General features: G+C 38.2%; 1 long non-coding RNA gene across 1 annotated transcript in view; it reads left to right on the forward strand.

Moving 5' to 3' along the window:
• LOC138853060 (uncharacterized) overlaps nt 1-17,766 on the forward strand; it is a 33,228-nt gene extending 15,462 nt beyond the window's left edge. Inside the window, exons 2-3 of the long non-coding RNA XR_011392303.1 lie at nt 15,108-15,292; nt 16,828-17,766. This is a non-coding gene — a long non-coding RNA (uncharacterized lncRNA). The remainder of the gene's footprint in view (nt 1-15,107; nt 15,293-16,827) is intronic.
• The last annotated feature ends 4,266 nt before the right edge of the window (nt 17,767-22,032 follow it).

The raw sequence follows: 22,032 nt of genomic DNA on the forward strand, positions 1-22,032 counted from the left end.
TCTACAGAATTCATTACCTTTGTAACTTGTGAGCTAATTACCTTTGTACCTAGTTCAGCTATCAAAACTTTGGGGGCCCAGTCCCTGGACCCATTACGTACCTCTGTAATCTGTAAATACCTTTGTAACTTGTCATGATTGTGACCAGACCTACCTGGAGTTCATTACCTTTGTAAATTGTGAGTTCATTACCTTTGTAAATTGTGAGTTCATTACCTCTGTAAATTGTGAGTTCATTACCTTTGTAAATTGTGAGTTCATTACCTCTGTAACTTGCTCAGCTATCAAAACTTTGGAGTCCAGTCCCTGGACCAATTATGTACCTCTGTAATCTTTTGACTACCGCCCACAGGATGGGTATGGGGTGCATAATAAACATATTAAACTAACTATTGCATAATAAGTGCATCATTATGAGTACAACATTTTAATGAACATTTACCCAAATATTTCTTGAGTCTTGCATCTTAACGCTTCCCTAACAGACAGATATTCTAGAGGTTGGCCAACATAGCAATCTGCTGTAGTGGACTGGGAAGCTTACATTCTTGAGGTGTGCCACCTTTCTAGACGATGACGTGTCTCTTATATTCCACTTATTAGCTTTATTGCATTTGAGTCACTCTTGAATTTCACAGTTACAAGAACCCACAAAATGTTCTTATTTTATAGTTCTTCATTCACACCGATGCACTCCTTATCAGGCATGATTAAAACAGATTTTTTTCACTATTACACTCTCCATTTGTTTTATATTACATCATATTTTGATGCTACTCTCAACCTGTGTTGGTTCTCTTGTGGCTAGATAATTTTCTATAAGTCACACTAACACTACATTTTTTAAACAATATTACATTATTCAATTTTTACACACTTATTTCAGGAAAATTATCAAAATTTTCCCCAAGAACTGTGTTATCTGGGTTGGTGCATTAATTAATTGAGTGTAAATATTAATCCTAGAATTTGCTTGTACATGTACCTGTACATAGCCCATTATTTTGTTGATAACAGATAATGAAGTCTTCCAGTATTATTGTCTCACAGTTGTGCTCATTTCCACTCAAAACTCTCAAAAAGTTTTGTGAGGGTGTTAAAAAGTTCAACTAATATTTTTAATTCATCTGGCAAGTTATTCCACATTTTTAGACCCTTTTATATCCATCAAATTTCTGTAGAAGTTTAAGCAAACACTAGGAATAGCTAAGAAGTATTTGTTATAAGTGATTCCTATTTTTTATTACATTTTTCCAGGAAGTATTTTGTCGTCATCAGCATAACATTGTCGTGTTTTGAAGATGTGAAAAGTAGTAAATACTATATATATGACATTAATATTTAGTAGTTTAGGGATTTGAACAAGGATATAGTATGTTGCTTAAAATTTGAGTTAGTAATGGTTCTGACAGCTGCCTTTTGTTGTGTAATGTATACAGTACGTAGTTACAGTGGACCCTTGGTTATCGGCCGTTCCGCTTGTCGGCCAACTCGGTTATTGGCCAACTCGGTTATCAGCCGCTTTTTCGGCTTCTGGTTATCGACTGTCATTTTGCTTATCGGCTGTATGGGACACGTCAACCCACCACCGCCAGCTGCTCGCGCATCTGTCTGGCTGTGTTTCTGGGCGAGTGAGGAAGCTTCTGCTCATTCATCCAAACATTTCGCTATAATCCATTGTTTTTCGTGGTTATTAATTAAGTGCAGCTGTGAAATAAGTAACCATGGCCCCAAAGAAAGTTCCTAGTAAAGTTCCTTTGGTAAAGAAAGTGAGAAACATGATGGAATTTAAGAAAGAAGTTACTGAAAAATATGAGAGTGGTGTGTGGATCCTGGAACTTCCCAGGATGTATGGGAAAAACAAATCAACAATCACTTCTATCCTGGCAAAGAAAGTAGAAATCAAGGAAGCTAATGTTGCGAAAGGAGTAAATGTGCTCATGAAACAAAGGTCACCAATAATGGAAGATATGGAGAAGTTATTGTTGTTACAGATCACTGAAAAACAGTTAGTGAGAGATAGTGTTGTGGAGTCGATTATTTGTGAGAAGGTAAGGCAGTTGCATGTGGATCTTGTAAAGAAAATACCTGGAACAAGTGCTGCTGTTAGTGAATTTAGGGCCAGCAAAAGCTGGTTTGAGAGATTTAAGAAGCGTAGTGGCATACACAGCATAGTAAGGCATGGTGAGGCTTTGATACCTGAAGTCCTTATGGAGGGGGATTCCCCTTCCAAACAATAAATCCTCCCTCTCTCCTCCTCCCTATCTTCCATAAGTTAGTTTAGTTTAATATGTTTATTATGCACCCCATACCCATCCTGTGGGCGGTAGTCAAAAGATTACAGAGAACAAGAGTCTTCAATAAAGGTATGTAATAGTGATTTAATTGTTCATGTATTTATTTTATTTAGTTCTCATTGTTTTGTGTATGTAAGACTATAATTAATCTTTACAAAAATTATATTTGGTGAATATTTTTGGGTGTCTGGAACGGATTAATTGTATTTACATTAATTCTTGTGGGAAATATTATTTCAGTTTTCGGTCATTACGGTTTTAGGTCGACCTTTTGGAACGGATTACGGCCGATAACCTAGGGTCCACTATAGTTTGAGGTTGATAGTTGAGGAAACTTCTAGGCATAAATTCCATAAGTGAGGTATAGGTAAATGAGAGTAATGTTTAGCAGTATATATTGGGAACAAAAGTTATAAATTATTATAATACAATATCTGTCAACCTATGTATCTACATGGTAAATAATTTTTTTAATAGCAAATTTTGGAGAGCAAATTTTGGTTAAGCAACTTGGGGATGAGTAGAGAAAACCAAAGACAGAATGTACAACTTGAGAGATAGAAGAACTAGAAATATTACTCACATATATGAACAGCATAAAATAGGTTAGTTAATCTCAGAACTCCCTTCAGGGACTTAACCTCCTAATGGCAGTTCCTTTACATACTTTGTGGGCTGATTATGGTTATCATTGTTATGGCTGTGGTGGGTGGGCTGCGGCTCCCTCTGGGTGGCCACAACATATGCTAGCTAAACTAAGTGCTGCTAATTTGTTTATCATGCACCTTGACTTGTATACTCCTTGTTTCCACTCTCAAACACATCTCCACTGTCTCCAGTCTCTGCCTCACTGCAACGTTTAAACCCAATGCCTCACACCCATATAAAAGTACTGGTACCACTATACAGGTCCTCTATCACAAATCCGGCATCATTGGGACTTGCAGTGTGCCGGATTACTGAGTTTGCTGGATTACAGAGTGGTTAGGTTAGAATACACTTAATAAAATTAACCAACTTGACTTACACAAAGTTCATTGAATATCGGCAAAAATTGAACATTTCCGCTACTTTGAGCTCAATTTCAAGGTACTTTTCCTCATGCAAGCAATCAAAATCATATCTATTTCTGTAATATATCTTCCATTTTATCAAATGAGTCTAAAAAAAAATGAGAATACAACCATAAAAACCATACGAAAATATACTGCAAAGAGGCGGCTAATGGCTGAGAAGTGAACTCCCTTATTTATCGTCCGTCTTTTTTTATTTTTGTTGTACATTAAGAAGCATGTTTCCATCATACATTATCCAAGTTTCAATGAGATAGCCCAACAAACAACCGAGAAAAAAAAATATTTACCAAATATCATATATGACAAGCCCAAGCCAGGTACTGGAAATAAGTCACTTTGACTTTTCTGGGTTATCCTAGGTTCTCTATACATACGCTGCTATGTATGATAATCTATGTAACTGTATTTGTGTATACCTGAATAAACTTATTTACTTCTAGTCTGTCAACTGAGTGCAAGAAACCACCCATTCACATATTTCGACTTCCCAATAAAGTGGTCAGAAATTGGCAATTTGGCCGATTTCACACAAATTTCAACAGATGCCAATTTCAAAATAGGGTCCAGAATAAACAATGTAGACATTCCTTGCACTAAAATAAATTTTTTTCTGTTCATTAGTCACGGCTACAGGCCCCTCTTATATTATTCTTGCTTACCACTTGGAATTTTTATTCACAAAAAAAAAAAAAAAAATTAGAAGATTTACTGTTATGCAGACTACTGCATTATTGTAATAATTGTATAAATAATGTCAACCCATTCTTGACTGCATATTGGAATTTGGATTGGCAGGTGGACAGGTATTGGACGGTGACATCATATGTTTACTCTTGAACATCGCTAAAGAATAGAACATTTTTCCTACTGTGAGCGCAATTTCAAGGTACTTTTCGTCATGAAAGCAATCAAAATCATATCTATTTCTGTAATATATCTTTCAATCTATCAAATGAGACCGAAAAAATGAGAATATAACCATAAAAACCATACAAAAATATACCGCTAAGCGGCCGTTAATGACTGAGAAGTGAACTCCGCTATTTATGGTCTGATTCCTTTCATTTTTGGTGAGCATTAAGAAGTATCTTTCCATCATACATTGACCAAGTTTCAATAAGATAACCCAACAAACAATTGAGAAAATAGTATAATAATAATAATACAGTGGACCCCCGCTTAACGATTACCTCCCAATGCGACCAATTATGTAAGTGTATTTATGTAAGTGCGTTTGTACGTGTATGTTTGGGGGTCTGAAATGGACTAATCTACTTCACAATATTCCTTATGGGAACAAATTCGGTCAGTACCGGCACCTGAACATACTTCTGGAATGAAAAAATATCGTTAAACGGGGGTCCACTATAATAATAATAATATACAGTAGGGCCTCGCTTTACGGCGCTCCGCTAATACAGCGATGTCAAATTATGACCAAAATTTGCTATACGGCAAGCAGTCTTTTAAATACGGTGCCCCCACCCGGTTTGTTTACATTCTCCATGACCACATCTATTATGTAAGGAAATTTTCCAAAATTTCAATTGTTTTAAAGTTACTGCGTATTTTATAATTACTCTGATAATTATACTTATGTGTACCTGTACCTAAATATTCTTATACACTGTGCTGGTGTGCAGGTACACATTAAAATCACTGAGTCTCTCTCTACTCATGACGCCAATACTACGTAATAATAATCACTCTTGGGCACACTAAATGTTTTATTTTACATTATTATAGGCATTTTCATTAATCCATCTATATTTTCCTCAAAATTATATATGAAACCCATTACATAGCATATAAACATGTTATATACACTCACAGAATAAAAATTGACGTAAATATGAGATTTGTTTACAAAGCAGCTGTGTAGGTAGTGTCGGAAGAATTACGTTTTCTCTAGTCAAACTGGAGGATAACTGTAGAAAAATATTCTTTCGTATGCCTTTACCCTATATATAGCAATTCATGACCCTTGTGGGTTTAGTGCTTTTTATAATAATAACAATAATAGTAATAATAATAATAATTTTTTTTTTTTTATTATTATCACACTGGCCGATTCCCACCAAGGCAGGGTGGCCCGAAAAAGAAAAACTTTCACCATCATTCACTCCATCACTGTCTTGCCAAAAGGGTGCTTTACACTACAGTTTTTAAACGGCAACATTAACACCCCTCCTTCATTATTATTATTATTTTCATTCACTCTAAAAATGGTGTGTTGCTGTTTGTTTATTCTGTACTAACTTGTACAACTTGTACACAATATGAGAGTACAGTGGACCACCTCCCAATGCGACCAATTATGTAAGTGTATTTATGTAAGTGCGTTTGTACGTGTATGTTTGGGGGTCTGAAATGGACTAATCTACTTCACAATATTCCTTATGGGAACAAATTCGGTCAGTACTGGCACCTGAACATACTTCTGGAATGAAAAAATATCGTTAACCGGGGCTTCACTGTATTTGTATTGTGAGGTAATTATTTTTATAATAAAAATATATTGAGGTAAATGTTTTACAAACTCTTACAAACGTACGCGAATGAACTAAAAGTAGACACATATTAATACGCATTTATTTCGCCTGACCAAGTGATTGCCCACTACCTGTTCAGTTTGTGTTCTTACATTGTCTCAACTCTGTATTTCATTCTCTCTCTCGTTTACTCTTTCGTAAACTAGTTGGCTTTCATTGACGATGACGTCTAAGGTTAGCTGTGATAAAAAGAGAAGTCGTAAGCCAAGTTAGAGGATGATCGTGTGCCATTCTGATTTTATTTAATAAACACCCTGCCACTCACCTCTCACACATTAATATTAATATTTTAAGGTAAGTAATAAGTGTACTATGTGTGTATCTTATCTTTTATTGTGTTTTTAATGCCTATTTCTATTGCTAACTTTGATGTTGGTGAGGGGCTCTTGATTTAGGGAATTGGATCTGTGCTCCAGTTCCTCGAATTAAGCCTGAATGCCTTCCACCTTCCCCCCCAGGTGCTGTATAATCCTACGGGTTTAGCGCTTCCCCCTTGATTATAATAATAATAATATTGCTAACTTAATACAGTGGACCCCCGGTTAACGAACTTTTTTCATTCCAGTAGTATGTTCAAGTGCCAGTACTGACCGAATTTTTTCCCATAAGGAATATTGTGAAGTAGATTAATCCATTTCAGACCCCCAAACATACACGTACAAACGCACTTACATAAATACACTTACATAATTGGTCGCATTTGGAGGTGATCGTTAAGCGGGGGTCCACTGTATAAGTTAGTGTAAACTTGTTGTCAGGCATTTATTGCATATTTTATATGTGCTCTGATAATAATACAGTGGACCCCCGCATAACGATGGCATCACATAGCGATTATTTCGCATACCGCTTACTTTAATTGCAAAAATTTTGCCTCACATACAGCTTAAAAACCCGCTTACCGATTTTCTTCCGAGACGCGCTCACATGTTCCGCCGGTGGCATTGTTTACCAGCCAGCCTCCGCGGTAACATCCAAGCATACAATCGGAATATTTCGTATTATTACAGTGTTTTCGGTGCTGTTTCTGGAAAATAAGTGACCATGGGCCCCAAGAAAGCTTCTAGTGCCAACCCTGTGGTAAAAAGGGTGAGAATTAGTATGGAAATTAAGAAAGATTTTGAAGGGTTTGGGGCTAACCCTGAGAAGCCTATGCCAGTTGTGGAATCCATTGTGCCTACTTCAAAGATTAAGGAAATGTGTGCACAGTGGGTTGAACTGCAAACCTTTATGGATGAAAATCACCCTGACACAGCTGTTGCAAGCCGTGCTGGTGACTATTTCAATGACAATGTTGTGGCCCATTTTAGACAAATCGTAAAGGAACGGGAGGTACAGAGCTCTATGGACAGATTTGTTGTGCGACAGAGGTCCAGTGACTCTCAAGCTGGTCCTAGTGGCATTAAAAGAAGAAGGGAAGTAACCCCGGAAAAGGACTTGCTACCTCAAGTCCTAATGGAAGGGGATTCCCCTTCTAAACAGTAAGAAGATAATGCTCTCCCCTCCTCCCATCCCATCAATCATCACCAGATCTTCAATAAAAGTAAGTGTCATGTAAGTGTGCATGCCTTTTTCAGTTTGTGTGTATTAAAATTAACATTTCATGTGGTAAAAAATTTTTTTTTTCATACTTTTGGGTGTCTTGCACGGATTAATTTTATTTCCATTATTTCTTATGGGGAAAATTCATTCACATAACGATTATTTCGCATAACAATTACCCCTCTTGCACGGATTAAAATCGTTAACCGGGGGTCCACTGTACTTGTAGAGCTGTGTGGTAGCCGGGTGGAGGGACAACATTACGTTTTCTCTGCTCAGCCATCAGAGAAAACGTGTATGAATCTGCGTTTGGCCCAGCCACTCCCCCACTTCGCTTTTGTTTACAATTTTCGGCATGAATTATTCATTACTTCTCCCTTCGTTTATGATGGCATCTAAAGGTATTTGTTAGAAATGATTAAATTTGGTGAACAAGGTATGTCGATGTTAATAATATGGCTCTGGACCACAGTGTAGGTAGCCGGTAGGTGTAGCCCAGGCGGGCTACACCTACCGGCCACATACACTGACTTCCTACAAATAAATACTACTCACGTCTCTTCCTATATTAAGACTACACATTTTAAGGTAAATAATGAGTGTACTGTATGTGTATTTTACCTCTCTGGGATGTTTTAAATATTGTATATTAGGTATGAGACGGGGAACCAGGGCTACCTACACCTGGGCTACCTGCACCTGACTTCCTACAAATAAGTACTACTCGCCTCTCTCCCTACATTAAGATTTCAAATACTTTAAGATAAGTAATGAATGTACTGTGAATGTATTTTATTTTGTGTGTTTTTAATGCCTAGTTCTATTACTAACTTAATATAATTTAGTGTAAACTTGTTTGGCATTTATATGCATTTATACATGGAAAAAAATGGTGTTCTGCCTTCTGGCGATGTCTGCTTTCTGGCGACAGCCTGGAACCTAACCCACCGTATAAGTGGGGCCCTATTGTATTTACTACACGTACATGTACAAGGTATACAGGCCTAGCTGACATCACTGACATACTACTGTACAGAAAGCCAATTGTTATGCAGAGTATTTCAAGAAAATTAGGTCAGTGTCCCAGGATAACACCCACACTAGTCGGCTAACACACAGGTATCCATTTACTGATGGGTGAACATAGACAACAGGTGTAAAGAAACACGCCTAATGTTTCTACCCTGGCTGGGAATTGAATATTTACCGAAAATCATATATGGCTAACCCAAGCCAGGTACTAGAAATAAACCACGTTGACTTTTTTTGGGTTATCCTAGGTTCTCTACACATATGCTGCTATGTGTGATAATCTGTATAGAGAAAATAACTTTTTTGTTTCAGGTTTATGGTGCAGTACGAGTGTATATCACAGTTAGTCCTGTGCTACACTCCGTTTTCTCTAATATAAGTCCCCAAGACAGGGATAGGAGAATGGTACAGTGGTCCCTCAATAATCGTCCAGCCTGAAAGTCGTCCATTTCGGAAATACAGTGGACCCCCGGTTAACGATATTTTTTCATTCCAGAAGTATGTTCAGGTGCCAGTACTGACCGAATTTGTTCCCATAAGGAATATTGTGAAGTAGATTAGTCCATTTCAGACCCCCAAACATACATGTACAAACGCACTTACATAAATACACTTACATAATTGGTCGCATTGGGAGGTGTTCGTTAAGCGGGGGTCCACTGTAGTCCTGTTATTTCGTCTAAACATTGGCTCGCAAATGGTCCGTTAACTCGCTAATAGTCCTTCGTCCGGGACGCATACTCAAGCTCTAAGCCGCCTGGGCCTTCCCTTCCCAGCCAGTGTGCCATTGTTTACCAGTGAGCGACGGTCCCCTCACTTGCTCCTACGAAATATTTCGTAATATTCCATTGATTTTAGTGCTTGCAAGTGCTAAATAAGCTACCATGGCTCCAAAGAAAGCTCCTAGTGCCAAGCCTTTGGCAAAGAAGGTGAGAAATACGATTGAATTTAAGAAAAACATCATTGAACAATATGAAAGTGGCGTACATGTGGGTGAACTGGCCAGGATGTATAAGAAATCCCGTACAACCATATCTTCCATCATAGCCAAGAAAAAGGAAATCAAGGACGCTGTTGTTGCAAACGGGGTAAATATGCTGACAAAAATGAGATCACCAGTACTCGAAGATGTTGAGAAGTTATTATTGGTGTGGATAAATGAGAAACAATTAGCAGGAGATAGTCTTATGATGTCGCTTATTTGTGAAAAGGCTAAGCAGTTGCATGACGATTTGGTAAAGAAATTGCCTGCAACTAGTGGTGATGTGAGCGAATTTAAGGCCAGCAAAGGCTGGTTTGAGAGATTTAAGAAGCATACTGGCATACACAGTGTGGTAAGGCATGGTGAGGCTGCCAGTTCTGACAAAGCGGCTGAAAAATATGTGCATGAATTCAAGGAGTACATAAACAGTGAAGGACTGAAACCTGAACAAGTGTTCAGTTGTGATGAAACAGGCCTCTTTTGGAAGAAAATGCCAAAGAGGACTTACATTACTCAGGAAGAAAAGGCACTGCCAGGGCACAAGCCTATGAAAGACAGGCTGACGCTCATGTTCTGTGCTAATGCTAGTGGGGATTTCAAAGTGAAGCCGTTACTAGTGTACCATTCTGAAAATCCCAGAGTGTTCAAGAAAAACAATGTTATGAATAGTAAATTGTGTGTGTTTTGGAGATCTAATAATAAGGCATGGGTCACAAGGGACATTTTTGTCGAGTGGTTCAATGAAGTGTTTGGCCCTTGTGTGAAGAATTACCTCCTGGAAAAGAAATTGGATCTCAAGTGCCTCCTAGTAATGGAAAATGCACCTGCTCATCCTCCAAACTTGGATGACCTAATTCTGAAGGAGTTTGGGTTCATCACAGTAAAGTTCTTGCCCCCAAATACCACTCCTCTCCTCCAGCCCATGGACCTGCAAGTCATTTCAAACTTTAAAAACTCTACACCAAAGCAATGTTTGAAAGGTGCTTTAATGTGACCTCAGACACTCACTTGACCCTTAGAGATTTTTGGAAAGAACACTTCAGTATTCTGCATTGCATAAGCCTTATAGGTAAGACTTGGGAGGGAGTGACTACCAGGACTTTGAACTCTGCTTGGAGAAAATTGTGGCCAGATTGTGTCCACAAGAGGGATTTTGAAGGGTTTGAGGCAGCCCCTGATGAGTCTGTCAGTTGTGAACTCTATTGTCGCACTGGGGAGTTCCATGGGGGTTGGATGTGAGTTTGGAGGATGTGGAAGAGTTGGTGGAGGACCACAGTGAAGAGCTAACCACTGAGGAGCTGCAAGAGCTTCAGCAGGAAGAGCAACAGATCGCAGCTCACAATCTTGCTGCAGAGGAGGAGGAAGAGAGATGGAAGAAGGTGCCGCCTTCAGAAATTAAGGAGATTTTTGAAATGTTTGGTAGGATGGAAAGATTTATGGAGAAACATACCCTGAGAAGGATGTTGCAAGCCACTTCGGCAACTTGTACAGTGACAGAGTCTTGGCCCATTTTAGGGAAGTTTTAAAGAGACGCCAGAAACAGAGCATTCTGGACAGTTTTTTTGTGAGACAGGACTCCAGTGACTCTCAAGCTGGTCCTAGTGGCATTAAGAAACAGAGAAGAGAAGTAACCCCAGAAAAGCAATTGGTACCTGAGGTGTTGATGGAAGGGGATTCCCCTTCCAAACAGTAAATAATCCAATCTGTCTCCTTCTCCAGTCTTCCATACACTAAGAAGAATCGCCAATAGAGGTAAGTGTTATTCTGTTAATGTTTCATTCATCATGTGCCATTGTGTTGTTTATGTACATGTATATTTCATATAAAAGTTTTTTTTGTTTGAATACTTCTGGGTGTCAGGGACGGATTAATTGCATTTACATTATTTCTTATGGGGAAAATTGATTCGAAAATCGACTATTTTGATAATAGTCCCACTTCCAGGAACGGATTATGGACGATTATTGAGGGACCACTGTATTTGTATACCATATCCTCTTCATACCTCCATCGAACTGCTCAGTGTTATGCCAAATATTATTTATTCTGGAGTATTTAACATGTTTTGTTATTTATATTGTTTATTATGTCATATTAGATCAGTTGTGATAGGCAAATAAGCTGTGGTGTTGATATTAGCGTAATAATAAAGCATATTCTCCTGCATCATGAGACTGAGCTCATGGCAACCGACAGTGGCTTCAAAGCCACCTTATCTTTAATGGATAATGTACTGTGTAGGTGCTATACATAATGAGAAGCATTTCTTTTATTCATTGGAACCATGGCTAGGGCTAAAAGTAAGCAGGTTAAAACAATAAATGGAGAAAAAGAAATTGGAATGACTTATGCAGCAAGTAGTGCCACCAGATAGTAGCAGCAGGTTGGTGTGGCGACCCTGGAAATTTGAAATTATGCTAGCCAAAATTAGTGCCGAATAACTGAAGGAACCAAATAACTGATTGCTGGATTTGTGATGGCGGACCTGTACTCTGAACATCTGCTATTTTGCCTCCAGAGATAACCTTTTTTTTTCCACAGATGCTTCAGTATCTGACCTACCTTGTTTATTCTATGATTCATCTTGTCTTTCGTTAGCCCATCTACTGATGTCCACTCCCAGATATCTGATGCCCTCCATTCTGATATCCAATCATTCATTGCCTATACTTTTTGTTATTTTTGTCACCTTGCTATTTTCTATGTTTATTTTTATTTTCCTCCTCTTACAAATCTCCCAAATTCTTCCACTAACTTTTGCAACCAAAACAAAACCATTCACATTGCTAAATTAACAAACTGTAATGCAGTTACTTAGCCTTAATACCAATATGCTCCATAATCTGTACCAATATAGACTTTTGAATTAATCTTAGTTTGCCTGAAATGCCTAGTCATGCTAGGTGTGATAGTGGCCCTCTCTGTAATTAGTATTTTATAAAATGTAAATCACACAATATCCTATAGTATGTAAACCCTGCATTGTAATCTTTATAGAGAATAAACTTGATTTGATTTGATCAGGAACTGTGATAAGTTCCACTTTGAATCAGATTCATTATTTTAATCCCACACCTCTCCACAATATTGTAACATTCACTTCTTTTACAACCTTATCTATAAATTAAACAACTATGGGGACATCATTCTAAGAGCAGGCTCCTTTCACTGGGAAATAGTTCCTTCTACATACCCTTACCTGAGCCACACTATCTATATAAAACTTTTTACTACTTTTAGTAACCTACTACCTATTCTACACATTTGCATCATCTGCCACATTGCTTTCCTTTCCACCCTATCATATGCCGTTCCTCAACCCATAAATGCAAAACCATTCCTAACCTTTATTTAAATATTGTTTACTTATACGTACTTCAATATAAACACTTGATCTACAAATCACCTTTTTTTTTTTTTTTTTAACAAGTCGGCCGTCTCCCACCTAGGCAGGGTGACCCAAAAAGAAAGATAATCCCCAACAAAAAAATACTTTCATCATCATTCAACACTTTCACCTCACTCACACATAATCAATGTTTTTGCAGAGGTGCTCAGAATACAACAGTTTAGAAGTATATGTATATACGTATGTATATAGATACACAACATATCCCTCCAAACTGCCAATATCCCAAACCCCTCCTTTAAAGTGCAGGCATTGTACTTCTCATTTCCAGGACTCAAGTCTGGCTGTATAAAATAACCGGTTTCCTTGAATCCCTTCACTAAATATTACCCTGCTCACACTCCAACAGCTCGTCAGGTCCCAAATACCATTCGTCTCCATTCACTCCTAACACGCTCACGCACGCTTGCTGGAAGTCCAAGCCCCTCGCCCACAAAACCTTTACCCCCTCCCTCCAACCTTTTCGAGGACGACCCCTACCCCGCCTTCCTTCCCCTACAGATTTATACACTCTCCATGTCATTCTACTTTGATCCATTCTCTCTAAATAACCAAACCACCTCAACAACCCCTCTTCAGCCCTCTTACTAATACTTTTATTAACCCTTTCAGGGTCTGTCCTGTAGATCTACGGGTTTACGTTCAGGGTTCAAACCGTAGATCTACGCCATGAGCTCAGCTCACTCTGATAAGCTGTGAGTGGTAAATTTGGGCCTAGATATGAAAGAACACATCTGTGTGGTATGTGTGCACCACATGACACAAATCCTGCAGCACACAGTGTATAATGAGAGAAAAAAAACTGAGACCGTGATTTTCGATTAAAACAGCGACTTTGCATTGTTTTTTCATATGTTTTTTATAGTTGTATTTGAGATTTCTTGGTCTCATTTGATAGAATAGAAGATATATTACAGAAGTAGAGATGATTTTGATGGGTTTTAGTACTGGAAATGGCTTGAAACTGAGCTCAAAGAAGAGGAAATGTTAAATTTTTGTCGATGTTCAAGAGTACACAAACGACCTCACACGTCTAATACACGCCAGCTGGTGGGTCTAATATACATTCACAAATGTGATGATGATATTTATATAATTATTACAATATTGTATAACAGTAAATGTTCTATTTTTTGGTTTGAATAAAAATTCATTATGTGAATAAAAAAATCAAAATGGAATTCATTTGTTAAGCCTGAAAACATAACTAATGAGCAGAGGAAATGTTAGTTTAGTGCCAGGAATGCCTGCATTGTTTATTCTGGACCCTATTTTGAAATTGGAATATTTTGAACTTTGTGTTAAATTGGCCAAATTACCAATTTCCGATCACTTTATTTTGTAGTTGAAACAGTTGACTGGGCGATTTCTTGTGCTCAGTCGATAAAATAGAAGTAATACTAGTGAAATAGCTAAGAATTTGGTCGACTGGAATAATGTAATTAGCCTAAAATCGGAGTCAAATTCGGCAAAATCACCAATTCGTAAATATCGCTGACACATCAAAATTCGCGAGAGCATAATTTTGTCAATTTTCCATCAAATTTCGTACTTTTTGTTTTATTACCTTCAGAAAAAGATTCTCTACCATTTCATAAGAAAAAAATAACAAATTTTTTTTTTGAAAATTCTTGGACACTGGTGCACCCTTTGAAATTTGGCCTCTGGACCCTGAAAGGGTTAACTCCACACCTTCTCCTAATTTCCACACTCCGAATTTTCTGCATAATATTTACACAACACATTACCCTTAGACAGGACATCTCCACTGCCTCCAACCGCCTCCTGCCTGCAGCATTTACAACCCAAGCTTCACACCCATATAAGAGTGTTGGTACTACTATACTTTCATACATTCCCTTCTTTGCCTCCATAGATAACATTTTTTGTCTCCACATATACCTCAATGCACCACTCACCTTTTTTCCCTCATCAATTCTGTGATTAACCTCATCCTTCATAAATCCATCCGCTGACATGTCAACTCCCAAATATCTGAAATCACCTGTCCTTCCTAAATCATTCTTGCTCCTCTGCATTCCTACTGTGTCTTACCTCAACTCTTTCAGTACTAATTCTACTATAACCTCTGATAGAAGTACCAAAAAAAAAAAAGTACATGTACAGTTAGAGAATTTCAGTATGAATTCTGTAAGAGAAATTAGTACGTACATCTAATTGTATGGACTAAGGCATTTTTTTTTTTTGCTTTTGCAGGGGTAATAAACATGGAACCCCAAGATTAGGTTAAGGTTGAACTTCAGATTAAGTGTTTGATTGACTGAGGACATATTACCATTTCCTACTAAAGGCTTCAGCTGACTACTACCGGTCCTGTTGTCAGTCGGCAGTACAAAAAGTTCCCCTTGTTCTGCAACATGGATGCTCCTGTACAGTTCAAGGTAATTGATAAGTAATTACTATACCAGCAAAAATTACATTTGTTATCTTGCATGTACCAAATTTACCTAAAGTATTCTGATGTGTACAACACATATCCATAGTATAGCTCCTCTTCGTCGATGCAGTCATTATTGTAACTCTTAAACTCTTATCGTGCAAGACCTTGTTATTTGCTGCTGTGGAGGGACGAAAACTGGTATTCCTTTTTTTCCACACGTTCACCTGACTGCAAATGCATGCTGAGGCAATAGTGTGTGTTCAATGACAGGATTTTTAAAGGATGTGCAGTTTTCTAACTTGAGTGATGGTATTTGCTTTATTGTCGGCATGACTTTTTTTTTTTTTTTTTTTTTTTGTTTTTGATGGGATTTTAATTTGTATAGCTTTAAGTACAGATGCATTTATTTTTTATGGTGTAGAGCAGCGAACACCCATTTTGACCCAGTGCTCTTCAAAATCCATAGTTCATTCCTTTGTAACTTTTTCACCTTAATGCTTTGATGCTGGTGAAGGCTCTTGGTGAGGCCTGGTCACAGACCAGGCCGCGGGGGCGTTGACCCCCGGAACTCTCTCCAGGTAAACTCCAGGTAAGAATTGAAGCAATTCTCTCCCTCCCGAGATTAAATTTGGTGATCTTCACCTGTTCCATTCCCAAGTGCTGTATGACCCTTAGGGTTTAGTGCTTCCTTATAAATATAACTATAATTGCTCATGTATTGTAGTGCAGTATGTCATGAATTCTTGTGTCATGGTTTCTAAATCTTTTACAAACCTCTTCATTCACAGTATTGTACTGGGTCCATTCTTACTGCTTATGTACTCTAGAGTCCCACCTTCTTGAAGTCCAACTTGTCCTCCATGAGAATAAATGACATTGCCTGGTTCTCCAGAAACCAGGGCACATGTTAGTGACAAGCAATGTAACAAATAAACCTGTGAGGTTCCATGTGATTCTGTATTATATAAACATGACACTTAATGCTGCATTAAAATACAGTAAAATTTGCAGATGAGTTTGAATTGCAGTTGCTGAGTGTAATGGGAAATGAAATACGTAATCAGTTGAAATTTTAGTATAGTAGAGTAGTCCCTCTTGCACATAAATAATTTCTGCTTAATTTTGGAGTACAGATTTAAGCAGCAGGCAATAATATCTCACATTTCCAATAAAATAAGCCTCCCTCTCATGTGTGTAAGCATGCACACTCACACTCGCATATCACAAGTCACATACACACGTGCTCACTCATTCTCTTCTTATTTCTTGCTTTTCTCTTTCTTGTCTCCTTTGTTTCTCTTCTCTCTTTTCTCTCCTCTCACTTTCAAGTCTTTTAATAAGAAATTTCTCCTGCTGACCCTAATGCCAAGTCACATAGTCACATATGACAGATGGGAAGGTTATAGAGGAAATCAGGTGAGACTGTAGCTGCAGAATAAGATGGGTTGTTAATGCATGGCAGATGGTATATAACTCATAGACAACTCATATCTTGGTTTTCTTCTCTCCAAAACATTTTTTTCTTTGCATTTACAGCTTTCTCACAGCTCGCTCGATCCCTAGCGCACTCATCTCACACACTGAGGTCTGGGGGTCAATTCATCGGTACAGCTGGAACCACTAGGATGTGTTTCCACAAAACACCTGCTGTTCATGTTCACTTATCAGTAAAATGGGTACCTGGGTATTAGTCAGCTGGTGTGGATCACATCCTGGGGCAAAACTGACTTAATTTGCCCGAAATGCTCTGCATAACAATGGGCTATATAGTAGTATGTGTACTTATAGAAATGAAGATATTATTATTATTATAACTAGCTACACTCAAAACAAGGACCCTTTATTCCAAACTCACCTTGTGGAATGTGTTTTGTACATTTCTGTCTGATCACAGTCTTTGTATCATTCCTTCAACTCGTGTATCTAGTTAGAATTTTTTTGTTATTAAATTACTAAATACCTCTAATATTAAAAACTAAGTACACCTACCATCCGACTTACGACCTGCTCGACTTACGACCACTCGACTTACGACCGTGTTTTTTATGCCAAATTTCTGGGAAATAAACAACTATTTGTGTTGTACACAGTGTTTATCCTAAACCTTACAGTATAAAATACAGTACTAACAACATGAAAAGTAAAGTAAAACATGAAATACCAAAATAAAACAAAGTCATTACAAAAATGCTTTGTTGATATTCAGTAGTAAAGTTCGGCTTACGACCATTTCGACTTACGACCGGTTTCTCGGAACCGAACTCAGTCGTAAGTCGGATGGTAGGTGTATTCTAATTCTCGTATACAGCCTCTCCTCACTTAATGATGGAGTTCCGTTCCTAAGATCGTGTCGTTAAATGAATTCGTCACTAAGTGAGGAGCATACTATAATGGTAGTGAGTTTGTGTCAACCATCTTTGATATTGTTTTAATGTCACCTTTGCACCATTTATAACATTTCTGGTATATTTTTAAATGTTTATACAGTAGTGTACTGTATATTGAAATAAACAGAATAGAGGAAATCTGCTCTAATATACATTATTTAGGTATAAATACTGGTCAGAGAGCCTGTCGTAAGTCCGAGGTGTCAGTAAACGAGTATGACGCTAAGTGAGGAGAGGCTGTACTAGTATTCATAATTTAGTTTTAAGGCTTCCTGAAATGTCTTGCATAATAAAGGGGCTTTCTGCATACAAGTTTATATATGCCAGTTACCCTAATTGCATAATATACAGCACTCCACTTTATAGAAATAAATTTTTTGTTTTGTTTCGTTAGCAATTTGTCACAATGTACGATCTGTGGTAGGTCAGACTCTTAGAAACTTCTAAAACTGTTCCTTTTTATTTTGTATGCCTTGCTTAGTGTCATATTATGCATTCCAGATCACTTATCTGAAATTCTTGGAACTAAACAGTTATCCAAAAACGAAACAATCAAATTAACAAAATCAGACGAACCCCTACTCACACCAACTGAAACAGCAAACAGACTCAATGTTTTCTTCTCCACCATAGGAAAAAATCTAGCGAACAAAATACCAAGCTCCAACACCCATCCATCAGACTACCTCATAGGTAACTACCCAAATACACTATTCCTAGCTCCAACCAACCCACCAGAAGTCTCGCTCATCATCAACACCCTTAAAAACAAAGCAGGAGACATAAACAACTTGCCTGGTTTTATGTACAAAAAAAGCTTCTCAAGTATTGTCACCAATTATTGCAACACTCTTTAACAAATCCATTGAATCATCTACCTTCCCAACAATCCTCAAAATAGCAAGGGTCACTCCGATCCATAAAGGAGGTGACCAAGCTGACTTGACTAACTATAGATCAATATCTAACTTACCACTGCTCTCTAAAATCTTTGAAAAATTAATTCGTAGACGGATCTATTCCTACCTCGTCTCACACAGCATATTAAACCTTTGTCAGTTTGGATTCAGGAATAATAAAAGCACAATGTGCTCTTTTTTTCTATAAAAAATGATTTTTTTTTTTCAACCGTATATATACGGTTGGACCGTTTAAGGGTTAAAAATTAATCCTGATAAAAGCCATATAGCACATGCTAATAGGATAATTCAATTCTCTTGTATTCACTGTAACTCCTAAATTTATATTTACAACCACCTAAGAGACTGTATATAATACTACTCAAAATTTGTTGTTAGGTAAGACACATATGCAACAGTTAGACAACTTTATTCCGAAACGTTTCGCCTACACAGTAGGCTTCTTCAGTCGAAAACAGAAAGTAGGCAGGAACAGTAGAGATGTGAAGACGATGTAATCAGTCCATCACCCTTGAAGTCGTAGAATTTGAGGTTGTCAGTCCCTCAGCCTGGAAAAGTTCAGTTCCATAGTCAGGAACTATCTGAAGACCAAGCGACAGTGCAGAGACTTAAATACTGTCGGAAGGAGAGGTGCAGAGTAGTAGTAGTAGTGAGAATGTAGCCACAGATCACTGTGGAGTGGCAGGTATAGGTGTGGTACCATACTTTTTCGCTATCTGCTTGATAACATTGAGGGTGAATTCTGCATATCGTTGTTGCTTCCCTCTCTTTATTTCGTGCATGTTGAAGGCATTGAGCATTACAATGTCCACAAGGTGGAAAAACACTTTACTGTACCACTTGTGACTCCTATGCACACAGTCAACAAACCCTATCATCATGTCACACTTGTCGACTAGTCGCATATTGTTCGTATAGTCGACGACAACGGCTGGCTTTACAATAGGTTTATTGTTGTGCTTGCTCAGTCTGTGTTTGTACCACCTCGTTTCTGTGGATGGTTGACAGCAACATCACATCCCGTTTGTCATGCCACATCAGTGCCATTATGTCATTGGCATGAAATGCTTGCACTACACTTCCTCCAGTGAACCTTGGCATGAGTTTTCTACTTCTTCTCACTGTTCCACATATATCAGTATTCTTCACACGTATGAAATCAGCAAGCATAGGGCTTGTATACCAGTTGTCTGTGAACAATGTTTGACCCTTGCCAAGGTATGGCTGTATCATCTTGCGAACAGCATCCCCAGAAATGCCCAGTATGCACCTTGTATCATCGAGTGTGTTTTTCCTTGTGTAGATAATGACATCCAACAGTCTCACAGTCACACATAACAGAGTTTTATACCAAAGCAATTATCAAGGACTCGCCAACAACAGTGTTCTTAAATGGATAAAAGTAGGCACTGAATTTTTGCTTCAGATACATAAACAATTCCCTGATTTTGTATAGGAGGTCATTTCAGTTTGGTGTATTCCTGTCTGAGAAGTGCAACATTTGTAGCAACAGAGTGTATCTGTTGCAAGGAAGGAGGTCATAGAAGACTGGAGTACTGATGAAGTGATCTGTGGACCAGTAGTGTGCTATATTGTTCTTATACGTGTGTGGCATAAGTATGACAGTGCCAAAGAATAAATACATTTCAGCCGCAGTTGTATCTTTCCACCTGCACAGCCGTGACCATTCTGAAACATGTATGTTGTCCATTGTATATTGGTAGTACACATTGGTCTGAGTAACAATCAGGTTCATTATCAGCTCATCAAAGTATAGTTGAAAATAGTCTTAACTGTAGACTCATTTGTGATGGGACAGTGTGGCATGATACCACTTCCACTGGTGTACTTTGTCCAGTTCCATTCGTGGTCACATGGTGCAGGATGGACCTGTGGCATGGGGCATGGGGGAGCAGGAGGAGGGACAGGAGCAGAGGCAGCACATGCTTGAGAGGGTACCAGGCAGTCCTTTGTCTGCCCACCCACAGCGCCACGAGGTTCAAGCACCATGCCACCAACCTCTTCCTCCATCCCAGCATATTCACCTTCATGATCACTGTCACTAGCCGGGGTTTTGTATCGTGACCTGCCATGACCCTTGCCGCCAACTGCATGTGGCACACAGCCTGAACGTAGGTTATGATGCCTAAAAGTATATTTCACTGGGGAATAATGATAATCACTGTCACTCAATGAATCCTCTATGGGCATAAAATCGATTTCATCATTGTCACCTATATCACTTTCATTATCGTCAACATCATAATGCATGGAAAATGATAATTTCCTCTTGCGGAGTTGCCTTTGGGTAGTAACGCTAGCAACCCCAGAGGTACTGGGCTGAGGGTCTGGTTTGGCCACACTCTCCACACTGTCCACCCCAGAATTGATGGGCTGAGGGTCATCTGGGTTACCATCAATAGTTTCACTAATTCCTTGAACATTAGTGGCTATATTGCATTCTGTTACACTTTCCGAGAATAGTAGAGTGTTAATATGACAAGGCGTTGGTGAATCACGGGGGTTTGCCATGATGTTAACCCAAGATGGAGCCAAAACTAACTTGTGCTACCATGCAGTACCCAAGTGTCCCCGATTTGAAGTAATAAAAAATAAAATGATCTACGTTTGGAGCACTACGTGTGCAAACGTATATCTATGTTTGGACAGCTTAAGGGTTAAGGGGCTTTATGCATGAACACCTAAATGTCATTCACCTCTGTACAAGCTGAAATAAAGTATCTTATCTTTTCTTAGGAATACATCTTGACTGCAACTTGAAATTCAACACTCATATCCAACATGTATTTAAGAAAATTTCCAAAACTGGACATTTTTTAAAAAATACACTACTTTGTTCCCCAAATAACATTACTCATTCTGTCCTGCTTTACTGCTCTTTAATGAATCCTTACCACATTTACCATATTTATACCTGGGGTTCTAAAATCCATTGTTACCCAGCAGATATCAGTTGTTAGAAAAATCAACCATTCATGTTCTAGAAAACACACACCACTATTGAAAAATCACTACTTAACCCTTAAACTGTCCAAACATAGATCTACGTTCATGTGCATAGCGCTCTGACCTTCATTTTCGCCATTTGAAAGCATGTAAAAAAAAAACGTAGATCTACGTTTGGAGCCCCCGCATGTGGATGTAGATCTACGTTTGGACAGTTTAAGGGTTAATGAACATTTAACACATCCACACTTATTACTGTGCATTTTATATAGTACAGTATACAGAATTCTCAAAAGAAACTTCAACCCAGCACTTTGACTCTTCCTGGAGAGTAATTATAATTTTATTTTAAGGCTGACTGACATTGTCAGCCAGCCTTAAATGTCATGTACAATTACTCAGATGACATGTACAATTACTCCAATGTCAGCTGTATGCTGTATTCTACTTTATGCAACTAAAGTTGT

This window comes from Cherax quadricarinatus, chromosome 22 (assembly GCF_038502225.1).
Source record: "Cherax quadricarinatus isolate ZL_2023a chromosome 22, ASM3850222v1, whole genome shotgun sequence".
Classification (NCBI taxonomy): Eukaryota; Metazoa; Arthropoda; class Malacostraca; order Decapoda; family Parastacidae; genus Cherax; species Cherax quadricarinatus.